The following is a 13,219-nucleotide window of genomic DNA, read 5'->3' on the forward strand; positions in this document are numbered from 1 at the left end:
TGGATGCCCTAGAAAGGGACTGTCCCTCTTTCCCCAGAGCCTGCCAGGATGTGGCTGCACTGCCAGGGGCAAGGGTCTAACCACGACGGGGAGCCTGAGACAAGACCCAACATGGGAGAGAATGGAGTGCAAAGCAGGAAAAACGAGAAATGGCACTCTTATGGCGTCCTTTAAGCCCAAATCAAGCCACATCGAATCCCTTCTGCTTAAGCCAGTTTGGATCTAGTTTTCTGTCATCTACTTGAGTCAATCCCATGGCTTCACCCCTGGCCCAGCATGGAGTCAGCTGCCCTGTCTTCAATGTCAGGTCCCTTCCTTGGCCCCTTAGACTGTGGTCTGTCTCCTCCCAGGCCTGCTGGGGTCCAGGCCGACCACCTGAGGTTTGCATCCCATAAGATCCCTGGGGTCATCCCCAGGAACACCTGCACTAGGCCTAAAGGAGCAAATGCCTGACGTAAGAACAGAGCAATTGCTGGAAGGACTCTGGGGAGGGGGCTCAGAGGGCCACAAACACCCTTTTCTCCAGGAAACACGAAAGTCATACACTGCTTGTTCATCCTCCTTATTGAAATGGGGCCTTCCACCTTGGCTACATTGCAACAGGCATATTTAACATCACCCTTTTCAATCTGTGACAGCCATTTCTGCATTCTCGTCATCGCCATTAACATAGAAAGAGCTCTATAATGACTCCAAGCCTTACTGAGCATCCTTTCCGTTTATCTCATTATAAATAAAACTATCTTGTTATTTGGGTAAACTAGAAAAAGAAACGTTCTGTGTCAGATGTCACAGGGCAACTGCTTCTTGTTATTTCATCATATCGAAAGGAGTTGGAGCGGCTGCTGAAAATCTGCTCCCATTTTTGAGTTTCAGAGAAGAAGCTTGGACATCAAACCCAGTGGATCCTATGGGGCCCCTGCGTTTTCTGACAACTCTCTGGTATTTTCTGTCTTTGCACAAAGCAATGCCCAGGAAGACTTGAGATGGTGGGGAATGGGGAGGGCGTGGAGCTAGGGGAGATCCAGAGCTGGCCAGAAATTCCCCCAGTCACCCACCATGTCCAAGTGGGCAGCAACGGGGGGAAGGGGAGCCCGCAGTGATTGGCCAAAGCCAGCTGTCAATGCCCCACAGGAAGCCTCCGGAGGCTTCTACCTACCCCATCAAACCAGAGGGTGGAACCTTGTGAAGCTGCCTCGCCTCCTCTTTCTCTGAGTTCTAATGGTGGACCTGCATGGGCTGTGGCCTGCCCTCCACAGCTCGGCCCACTGCTCACATCATGGCTTTTCCTGGCTGGTGGCTGACTGCTGTGGACACCTGTACTGGGCCCTCAGGTCCCTATTCGCAGTGCTTTATGCCTCTGGGGAAGGAAACCACTTCCTGGCGTGTAAACTCAGGGCAAATCAGGATCTTTACACCACAAAGTTGTACTTAAATTATGGGCGGACCAGAAAGTCTGTAATGCTTGGAAACCCTGATTCACCGGCGACAGTACCTGCTGTGGCATCAGAATGGAGACAGGACAATGGCCTTACCTCTACCCAACAGGGGAAAGAAGACAAAATAAGAATCTACCCATAGGCAGCAACTGTTCCATAAGCAGAAGGCTTACAGGACTGGAGGACGACTACTAATGAGGCTGCAGTGTCAAGCCGCCTCGTCTGTAAAGTCTAGGAGGACCTCCATTCAGGGTGACGTTGGGTGGGAAACCGGCCCCTCACCTTGTGCAGGCCATTTGCCTGAGCCCTGACCGGAGATCATGTCCTCTCCCCGCCAAACATACACACACACACACACTCACACAACACATACATACCGTACATACCTCACACACACCACACACACACACAATCTCACCACACACACGCACCATATGTACACACCATATATAACTCACTCATATCACATACTCACACCACATATGCACACCGTACACACACACCACACACACTACATGCACACTACTCATATACACACACCCCACATACACACCATACACACACACGCACACGCACACAACAAAAACTCCTCCCCCAGGAAAACCAATGGCAGTCTAGCTTGCACAATCTTCAAAATATTCGTGTCTCCATGAAGTCTTTTATATCATGGAATTGGGCTGTAACTCATTCAGACCTGACCCCAAAATGGCACTAATCGTTCAGCTTTGCTGGACAACCGCCACAAACACTCAGTGGCACATGACGGTCAGCACTTATTCTCATGCTTATGAGTGTGGCCCACTGAAGACCACCGGTTGAGGCTGGGCTCAGCAGGGCAGCCCTGCTTCAGCTGTGATCTCCCCACTATGGGCTGGCACCTGTTCTATATGCGCTCATCCTGGGGCCCAGGAGGAAAGGGCAGCAGTCATGGGGGAAGCTGGCCTCACGTTCGATCCCCAGAGCCCAGGAGGGCAAAGTCAATCTGTCATGGACATCACAAAGCCCCGGGCACCCCTCACAGATGGACAAGGGATGGATCCCAGCTCTGTCACTGCTTCAGACTGAAGGGTTGGTTTCCCTTCAAAATATCATGTCGAAATCCTAATCCTCAACGAGACGGTTTTTGGAGCTGGGGCCTCTGGGAAGTAGTTAAACCCTGTGAGTGAACCTCTTGTGAATGGGATTAATGCCCTTCAAACAGAGACCCCTCACCCCTCTGCCAAGTGAGGTTACAGTGTGAAGACAGCATTCAATTAGGAAGTGGGCTCTCACCAGAACCCGACTAAGCTGGCACCCTGATCTCATACTTCCAGCCTCCAGAACTGTGAGAAGTAAATTTCTGTTGTTTATAAGCCTATTCCATTGTAGCAGCCCAAATAGACAAAGACAGTCGCCCTGTGTTAACCCCCCTCCTCCAAAAGGAAAAACATGGCTGGACCTCCCCCAAAGGGGGGAAGGATGATGATCACCCTTGGGCTCTTCTACTTCTCCCCCCACTTTCTACTCATTCTCCAATTTTCTCTCTTCTACACCATCCTGTTCGACTGCTGAGTCAGGTGGGCGGGGACTGTGGCCAAGAGGGCAGCATGCCTGTGGGGCTCCCTCTGGGCTTGGGCTCGGCCTCCTTGGAACACTGGCAGTTTCTTGCCGGACTTGCCTCTGCCCTACCATCCTCCATGGAGCCCTGTGGGGTCACGTGGAAAACCTGGGCTTGGAGTCAGGAGGGTCTGGGTTTGACCATACCCGCTCACCCTGCCTGGCAGCTGACACGGGCAACAACACTCATAGTCGCTGAGCTGCTGAGGATTAGGGGCGATGGTGCATGTGGATGGGGTACCGGGGAGGCATAATGTCATGTTGGGTGAGAGATGATGTCTAGCAGTTCGGGTTTTTACTAGTTGAAACGTCAAACAGTGGAGAAGACCTTTGTTTTTTTTGTTGTTGGGTTTTTTTTTGCGGTACGCGGGCCTCTCACTGTTGTGGCCTCTCCCGCTGCGGAGCACAGGCTCCGGACGCGCAAGCTCAGCGGCCATGCCTCACGGGCCCAGCCACTCCGCGGCATGTGGGATCTTCCCGGACCGGGGCACGAACCCATATCCCCTGCATCGGCAGGCGGACTCTCAACCACTGCGCCACCAGAGAAGCCCCGAGAAGGCCTTTGTTTAAGACCCAGCCCAACTAACGCCTCAGGACACACCCCGCCGGAGCACCTGTGTACCCCTCCTCAGGACCCAGGCAGTGGAAGAGGCCTGGTGGTTGGGATGAAGGGGAGGAGAAGCTGAGATGGTGGTGGGGCCGGTGAGAGCGGTGGGCACAGGGCCGCCTGATCCTGGCTGGGCCTGGGACCCCCTCAGGTGAGGCTGAGGAGGACAGAAGGTGCCCTGAGGCCGGACGCCACTCTCCTCCAGCTTCCCCCAGCAAAGTCACGCGCGACCCGCGGCGAGGGAAGGGGGGAGGGGAAGAGCTTCCCCAGGCACCCCACGGAAGCATTCACCCAAAGCGAACTGCATTTTAGTGAAAAGTCACAGACTTACCTCAGGTTGTCACAGTGTCGCTCTCTAGTGGAAACGGGGGCTGTGAGCCATGCAGAATTGTGTCGTAGAGAAATAACACGACTATCTTGATACACCCAAGTCCGTGACGGTCAAATTCACGTCTGCCACGTGCTGGGAAGGAACTCAAGCAGCAGAGTCGACGAGTGTGCCCGGGCTGACCACTGACTGCACAGAGGGTGGTCGGGGCACTGCTCGGAAGGGCACTACGGGCAGAGACCGGAACGTCCAGGGCTCCTCCGGCCCATGTGCGCAGGCGCTGCGGGGTCGGAAAATGAGAGCTGAACGGTCTGCAAGGGAAAGACCCACAGCACCAGAATAACGAAAAGTGGGGATAAGCTCATCAGTGGAGCCTGGGCATTGAAGCTGCTCCATCACGGACCGGCTCGTGTGCCGCAGGGACATACCTGAGCCAGGCGGGAAGGGAAAAGGCCTATGGCTACGTGGGTGGCGGACTTCCGGCGCGGAGGAGGGGCTTGGGGGGGAGACGCGCCGTGACCACTGCCCCGCCCACTCCTCCCATCCTCCCTGCCGCCCAGATGCGCAGCCTCCCAGGTGCTGACAGCGTTTGGGGCCTCAGGGGCCTGTGAGAGGGAGGCCCAGCCCCTCCACCTGAGGGGGATTCGAGCATAGAGTTTGTGAGCTCTGCCGGCCAATGGCACGGCTCAGCCTAGAATGGACGTTGGAGGCGGGCGACATCTAGAGGCCCAGACAGGAACTGACACCTGGAAAGCCAGACCTGGAAGCCAAGGGCACAGAACAGAGGGCCCAGCCTCCTTTGCCCTAGGAGGTCGATCAGGAGCCCATGGGCTCTCCACGTGGCTCTCCACAGAACAGGCCTGGAGTACAGAGGGAGAAGCACTTTGGAGTCATTTGGACCTGAGTTCGAATCTCAGCTCACCGCTTCCAGCCATGTGATGTGGATTAAGTATTTTTTCCTCCCTGAGCCTTAGTTTCCTCCTCTGTAAAATGGGGATAATAACACCAGTCTATAGATATGGTCTCTGCCATACAAGTCACTCTGTGACAGCCCCTTGCACCCCTTCTCCCAGAAGCAGCCCTCTCCTGGCTAGTCACAGTCAGCAGTTCCCAGATGGCCCAATCAGAGCCCTCCCTTGGGATTCCCACACTGAGGCTGGAAAGCCACAATGCCCAAGGGCCAGGGAAGAAGCCCAGAAGTAGCTGTGTGAAATTGAGATGCCCCAGGGCCAAGTGCACAGCCCTGCAGGAACGTAGCATCAATCTGCCGGTCGTCAGAGGTCATCTGCAGATTGGCTATAGGCTGTAGATGGGGAGGCAGGCAGAGAACTAGGGAGGGTATCTGGTCCCCCAATGGATGACCAGCCTTCCAGGTTTTCCCAGGACTGAAGGGACCTCTCGGGTGGTGAGACTTTCAGTCCTAGAGCCAGGCCAAATCAGGACAAGATTTTCAACCTCTGGCAGTCAGCAGAGGACTCTGCCAGGACCTGGGCTCTGGAATCTAATCACACAGAGATAGGCACTTGTGCACATACGGCTGGGGCATCTGCCTGCCAAGCAGACAATGAGAACCATGTTGGCTGGGAGACCTGACTTCCAGGGCCACCGTGGGCTGACCCCTCGCAGACCCATCCACAGGAGACCTTATGAGTTCCCGAAGCAGGACGCTGGGGACACACATGCGTCGGGAGCCTTGCAGCTGCCTCCTCAGCACATTAACTGGCAGAACTTCTAATGATTTTAAATAAAACACTTTATGAAGGGCAAATTCCACATTTTTGCCCGCTGCTATCTAAAGTTTTAAATTCCACGTTATCATACAGTCAAATATATTACAACTGTAACCAGCTACTCCTCTAGAGGACGTTCACCTTTTTGTCGATTTTCTTGTTTCCATGTCCCTGGCCTTGTATTTACAGGAAATGCTGTCTCTGGAGCCTTTGAAAATATGACCCATCATTTTTCTACAGATGCCAATGCTGAGGACTCTGGGGGGCCCAAAATATGCACCCCATCTGCACCAGGGCTTGAAAACTTGCTTCTCCAGCCCCAGCAGCCTCGGGTCAGAGGGTGGGGTCACTTGGTTAACTGCACGTCCCTCAGGGATTAAGTGAAACGGCATCTTCTCAGTGAGGCCTGCTCTAGCCTCCCAATCAAAAACAGAATCACACACACACCCTCACACAAGCTCCTCCTCTCCTGTCCTTTTTTTCTCTAGCACACATCACCATTTAAAGGTCCATGTATCTTCTTTTCTGTCTTTCCCACCAAAATGTAAGTTTCATGAAGGTAGGGATTTGTGTCTTTTTTCTTCATACTGGTGCATCCCTAACACCTTAAACTGGGGCAGACATAGAGCAAACACCTTAAAAATATTTGTTGAATAAAGAACTCCAGACTTTCACATAAAACATGGAAGAATCCCCCGGGAGTTATAAGACACCTCCCTGGTCCTTCACAAGTGGAATTCCGCACCATGGGTCAGCCTTTACTCTGGGCCTAGACCTGCCCTAGGTGTCTTACAAGAAACTCATTTCACCCCAGCAGTGGTGGAAGGTGTAGGTGGTGTTAGACAAGGATGCTGAGCTCAGATAGCAAACCTGAGAAGCTGCCAGCTACTAGGAGAGCAGGGATTCAACCCTTGGGTGAGTCTAGGTCCTGGACCCTGCAGTGGTTAAGGTCAGACCCCACAGCTCTGTAACCCCTACAGTTGGATAGCTGTGGGCAAGTTCCTTAAGCTGACCATGCTTCCTTTTTCTCACCTGTAAAACCAGGACCATGAGCACCTACGTCCCTGAGCGAGGGTGGGATTAAATGAGGTACCACGTGAGGCGTGGAGTGCTGGGCCTGTAGTGAGTGCCGGGCGCTGGAGCCGCTATTGCGCAGGCCCCAGCCCCTCTGTCACCGGGTCTGTACCTGGGCAGGGCCCCGTCATCCCAAGCTCTCCTTTGAGAGTCTGGAGGCTGATTCCCTCTATCACTCAGGACAGGACTGAAGGTCAGGAACCCCTGCTTCAGCTGTCAACTTTATGGCCAGCCCAATTCTCTCATCGTGCAGGCTCCCCAGCTGGGGGCAAAGGCTGGGGCCCTGTGAAACACAGACAGAGAAACAGACCCATGCCCGGAGGCGGGGAGGAGGAGAGAAGCGGGGACCGCAGAGGGTTCCTGATGTAGACCCCAGCCTGCCTGTTGTTCCTAGGCCTCCGCGGCGCCCTGTCTCCGGCTCTGCTGCCCACTCTACCGCCAGGACGAACCCCCAGCACAGACCCCCGTCAATCTCCCCTGCACTTGAGAAGTACTAATTGAGCCCTGTTAACATTTTCCATCTCTCAACAACCCTGCAGGGAAAAGCTACTGTTACCGATCCCGGACGATGGGCGGGAACCCAGGCTGCACCAGCGGTCCCCGCCCGGGGGGCCTTGGAAACGAAGTCGGAGAAGACCTCCAGGCGCAGCGGCGTCCCCCTTAGATACTCAAGGGATATCCCGCCCTGAAACAGGCGTACAAGGAGGGGGCCCAGGGGCCCTGCGACCCTAACAGGAGTCGTTCTCGGTCCCCGGCCTGGTTGCCTTTCTCCCTACTCTCCCGACCCAGACCCAGCCGCTGCTCCGGAACGGGAGCCGCGCGCCCCCGTGTGGCCATTTCTGGGAACGCAGGTCATGGAACCTGGCCACCCCAGGTCAGAACCGGCTGGGAAAATGCCCTGGGGAGGAAGCACCACCGAGGGGGGGGGGAGGGGGGCAGGAGGAGAAAGAGGGGAGGAGGTCCCTGCAGCACTTCCACAGGCCTTACTCAAATTGGAAGACACTTGATAGAACAGGACCTCCTAAGATAGCCACCCCCTGAGGAGCATCCTCTTCTCTTCCTCTTGGGGGCTTAAGAAGCACCTACTGGCCCAGGGTCTTGGCCCTCCCATGAGAACTTTAGCCTGAGCTGGGTGCAAGGCCCCTCCAGGGCTGCCCTAAAGATGTGGGACAGAACAAAAGAAGTGGCCCAGAGTAACAGGCAGCAAGACTAGCACTGCTCACTCAGCTTCATCCCTGCAGTCATTCAGCAGGACTGATGGAGTGCCCTCCAAGAGCCAGCCACCTTCCTGGCACCAAAGCTGTGTCCTCTACAGGCTACTAGAGTCTTTAGATCTATCCCCCAAATTCAGACTTACCAAAGAGCCAAGGCCCCACAGTGAATCCTGTGCACCTCAGCAGGAGGCTTCTCATCATTCCCCGCCCTCCTTCCAGCCCCAGGTGGAGGCCTCCTGCACATCTGGCTCCCCTAATGTGGAAACTCATACTTAAGGAGGAGTTACTGTGTGGGAGGCACACACACCCCTCCGATAACTCCGGTGGGCACTGGTCCTACCTAACCTTATCTAAGATGGAGTATGCCCTTAAATGCATTAGGAGTAGACCGGAAAGTTTGAAGAAGGCCATCCAGGCAAGTTGCCATCACATTTTGGCCAGTCTGCCCAGGGTACATGGAAGAGGTTGATGCCATCTTTTGGATTTTGCCAGAGATTCCTGTTGTCCTCCAACAGCACTCTAAGGAAATTTTGCTTCATTTAGTCATTATGCAGAGCATGGCACACTGGGATCTGTTGACATTCACTTGACGTGACTGTGAGGGTTTGTTACTGATTGGGTAGTCAGAGAAAAGCCACTGAAACTTCTGGGAAATTGACTCAATATTGTAACACATTATGTTGAAAAAAATGGAATCACAGTAATGATGAGCTCAGTTATGTGATTGGAGACTGTGGTACCTTCATTGTTGAAAGTGTGTGTACTTGTATGCACTTAGGATATTTTATAGTTTACAAAAACGTTATGCTCTCATCTCCCTGACTCTAGCCTTTTCAAAACCCAGAGGAAATCTGCAGAGATTGGCCTCTTAAAGCCATAACCAATGCAAAAGCAAATCAGAGTGTGCCTTAGAGGGTGGAGTCTAAACCCTGGCCCCTGGACCTAGACCCTGAAGAGGACTCACCAATATACACCTGGAAAACTGAAGAATATTTTACAAAGGAGAGACCTACTTCAGGTACATGGGGTTGTTCATTTTGGACTTCAGAAAAACAGACCTGCTTTCTGCTTCTTCCTCTCCCGCTGTTGGCAAAACACCCACCCCCCCATCCCAGGACTATTTACACACATATAGAGAACCAGATGTCCCAACTGACAGAGCAAAGTTGTTTGAGACTACTGAATATTTTAGTCAAATTCTCCAACTCGAACCCAGCTTTGGCATGGTTCGTATCAGGGTCTTGCAAATCCCCTCTGGAGCCAGCCTGTATGTGGAAGACAAAGACAAGTATTCTTCTCTTGATAGCACAGAAGATTCTTAAGAGTCCTGGGCATCACAGGGCAACCACACTGCCAAGTCCACCTGCTCTCTGGTAGGAGCCAGGAAGAGGAGGGTAAATGGTCTGGACCAGCACTAACAGAAATGCAATGCTAGCCACATATGTGATTTTAAATTTATTTAAGGACACATTTAAAAATTGTAAAAGAAATAAATGAAATTAATTTTAATGACATATTTTATTAAACCCAATATGAAAAAATTTATTCCAAATGTAATGAGTATAAAAATTATTAGTGAGATATTCTATATGAAATCCGGATTTTATACTTACAGGACATCTCAATTCAGACTAGCCACATTTCAAGAGCTCAGTAGCAATGTGTGGCTCACAGCCACTTTACTGGACTGTTCAGGTCTAAAGTTCATTTCTGCGAGTTCATGACACAACTGAGCACCATCATTGTCATTCTCCAAAGTCCAAACCAGGGTGTCAGGTCCTCAGTGCTGCTTCTGAAATATAACTGGGCCAAAAGTACCAAACCTGTGGGCATGGGGGCCTGTAAGATCTAGTGCATAGGAGATTGGTTCAAGATGGCAGAGTAGAAGGACGTGCTCTCACTCCCTCTTGTGGGAGCACCAGAATCACAACTAACTGCTGAACAATCATCAACAGGAGGACACTGGAACTCACCAAAAAAGATACCCCACATCCAAAGACAAAGGAGAAGCCACAATGAGATGGTAGGAGGGGCACAATCACAATAAAGTTAAACCCCATAACTGCTGGGTGGGTGACTCACAAACTGGAGAACAATTATACCACAGAAGTCCACTCACTGGAGTGAATGTTCTAAGCCCCACATCAGACTTCCCAACCTGGGGGTCTGGCAACAGGAGAAGGAATTCCTAGAGCAGACTTTGAAGGCTAGTGGGATTTGATTACAGAACTTTGACAGGATTGGGGGAAACAGAGACTCGACTCTTGGAGGGCACACACAAAGTGGTGTGCACATTGGGACCCAGGGGAAGGAGCAGTGACCCCATAGGAGACTAAACCAGACCTACCTGCTAGTGTTGGAGGGTTTCCTGCAGAGGCAGAGGGTGGCTCTGTCTCACTGTGAGGGCAAGGTCACTGGCAGCAGAAGTTCTGGGAGGTACTCCTTTGCATGAGCCCTCCCAGAGTCTGCCATTAGCCCCACCAAAGAGCCCCAGAAGGCTCCAGGGTTGGGTCGCCTCAGGGCAAACAATCAACAAGGAGGGAACCCAGCCCCACCCATCAGCAGACAAGTGGATTAAAGTTTTACTGAGCTCTGCCAACCAGAGCAATACCCAGCTCTACCCACCACCAGTCCCTCCCATCAGGAAAATTGCACAAGCCTCTTAGATAGCCTCATCCACCAGAAGGCAGACAGCAGAAGCAAGAACTACAATCCTGAAGCCTGTGGAACAAAAACCACATTCACAGAAAGATAGACAACATGAACAGGCAGAGGACTATGTACCAGATGAAGGAACAAGATAAAACCCCAGAAAAACAACTAAATGAAGTGGAGAGAGGCACCCTTCCAGAAAAAGAATTCAGAATAATGACAGTGAAGATGATCCAGGACCTCAGAAAAAGAATGGAGGCAAAGATCAAGAAGATGCAAGAAATGTTTAACAAAGCCCTAGAAAAATTAAAGAACAAACAAACAGAGATGAACAATACAATAACTGAAATGAAAAATACTAGAAGGAATCAATAGCAGAATAACTGAGGCAGAAGAACGGGTAAGTAACCTTGAAGACAGAATGGTGGAATTCACTGCTGCAGAACAGAATAAAGAAAAAAGAATGAAAAGAAATGAAGACAGCCTAAGAGACTTCTAGAAAAACATTAAACGCAACAACACTCACATTATAGGGGTCCCAGAAGGAGAAGAGAGAAAGGACCCATGAAAATATTTGAAGACATTATAGTTGAAAACTTCCCTAACATGAGAAAGGAAATAGCCACCCAAGGCCAGGAAGCGCAGAGAGTCCCATACAGGATAAACTCAAGGTGAAACACACCGAGACTATCAAATTGGCAAAAATTAAAGACAAAGAAAAATTTTTGAAAGCAGCAAGGGAAAAATGACAAATAACATACAGGGACCATCCATAAGGATAACAGGTGATTTCTCAGCAGAAACTCTACAAGCCAGAAGGGAGTGGCATTACATATTTAAAGTGATGAAAGGGAAGAACCTACAACCAAGATTACTCTACCCAGCAAGGATCTCATTCAGATTCGATGGAGAAATCAAAAGCTTTACAGACAAGCAAAAGCTAAAAGAATTCAGCACCACCAAACCAGCTCTACAACAAATGCTAAAGGAACTTCTCTAAGTGGGAAACACAAGAGAAGAAAAGGACCTACAAAAACAAACCCATAAAAATCAAGAAAATGGTCATAGGAACACACATATCGATAATTACCTTAAATATGAATGGATTAACTGCTTCAACTGAAACACACAGGCTCACTGAATGGATACAAAAACATGACCCATATATATGCTGTCTAAAAGAGACCCACTTCAAACCTAGGGACACATACAGACTGAAAGTGAGGGGATGGAAAAAGATATTCCTTGCAAATGGAAATCGAAATAAAGCTGGAGTAGCAATACTCATATCAGATAAAATAGACTTTAAAATAAAGAATGTTACAAGAGACAAGGAAGGACACTATATAATGATTAAGGGATCAATTCAAGAAAAAGATATAACAGTTATAAATATATATGCACCAAACATAGCAGCACCTCAATACATAAGGCAACTGCTAACAGCTATAAAAGAGGGAATTTACAGTAACACAATAATAGTGGGAGGCTATAACACCTCACTTACACCAATGGACAGATCATCCAAAATGAAAATAAATAAGGAAACACAAGCTTTAAATGACACAATAGACCAGATAGATTTAATTGATATTTATAGGACATTCCATCCAAAAACAGCAGATTACACTTTCTTCTCAAGTGCCCATGGAACATTCTCCAGGATAGATCACATCTGGGGTCACAAATCAAGCCTCAGAAATTTAAGAAAATTAAAATCATATCAAGCATATTTTCTGACCACAATGCTATGAGATTAGAAATCAATTACAAGGAAAAAAACACAAATACATGGAGGCTAAACAATACGTTACTAAATAACCAATGGATCACTGAAGAAATCAAAGAGGAAACCAAAGAATACCTAGAGACAAATGACAATGAAAACACGATGATCCAAAACCTATGGGATGCAGCAAAAGCAGTTCTGAGAGGGAAGTTTATAGCAATACAAGCCTACCTCAAGAAACAACAAAAATCTCAAATAAACAATCTAACCTTACACCTAAAAGAAACAGAGAAAGAAGAACAAACAAAACCCAAAGTTAGCAGAAGGAAAGAAATCATAAACATCAGAGCAGAAATAAATGAAATATAAAGAAATCAATAGCCAGATCAATAAAACTAAAAGCTGGTTCTTTGAGAAGATAAACAAAATTGATAAACCGTTAGCCAGACTCAACAAGAAAGAGAGAGGACTCAAATCAATAAAATTAGAAATGAAAAAGAAGAAGTTACAACGAACACCACAGAAATACAAAGCATCCTAAGAGACTACTACAAGCAACTCTATGCCAATAAAATAGACAACCTGGAAGAAATGGACAAATTCTTAGAAAGGTATAACCTTCCAAGACTGAACCAGGAAGAAATAGAAAATATGAACAGACCAATCACAAGTAATGAAATTGAAACTGTGATTAAAAATCTTCCACAAATAAAAGTCCAGGATTAGATGGTCTCACAGGTGAATTCTATCAAACTTTTAGAGAAGAGCTAATACCCATCCTTCTCAAACTCTTCCAAAAAATTGCAGAGGAATGAACACTCCCAAACTCATTCCATGGGGCCACCATCAT

Source organism: Tursiops truncatus, chromosome 16, assembly GCF_011762595.2.
Source record: "Tursiops truncatus isolate mTurTru1 chromosome 16, mTurTru1.mat.Y, whole genome shotgun sequence".
NCBI classification, from domain to species: Eukaryota; Metazoa; Chordata; class Mammalia; order Artiodactyla; family Delphinidae; genus Tursiops; species Tursiops truncatus.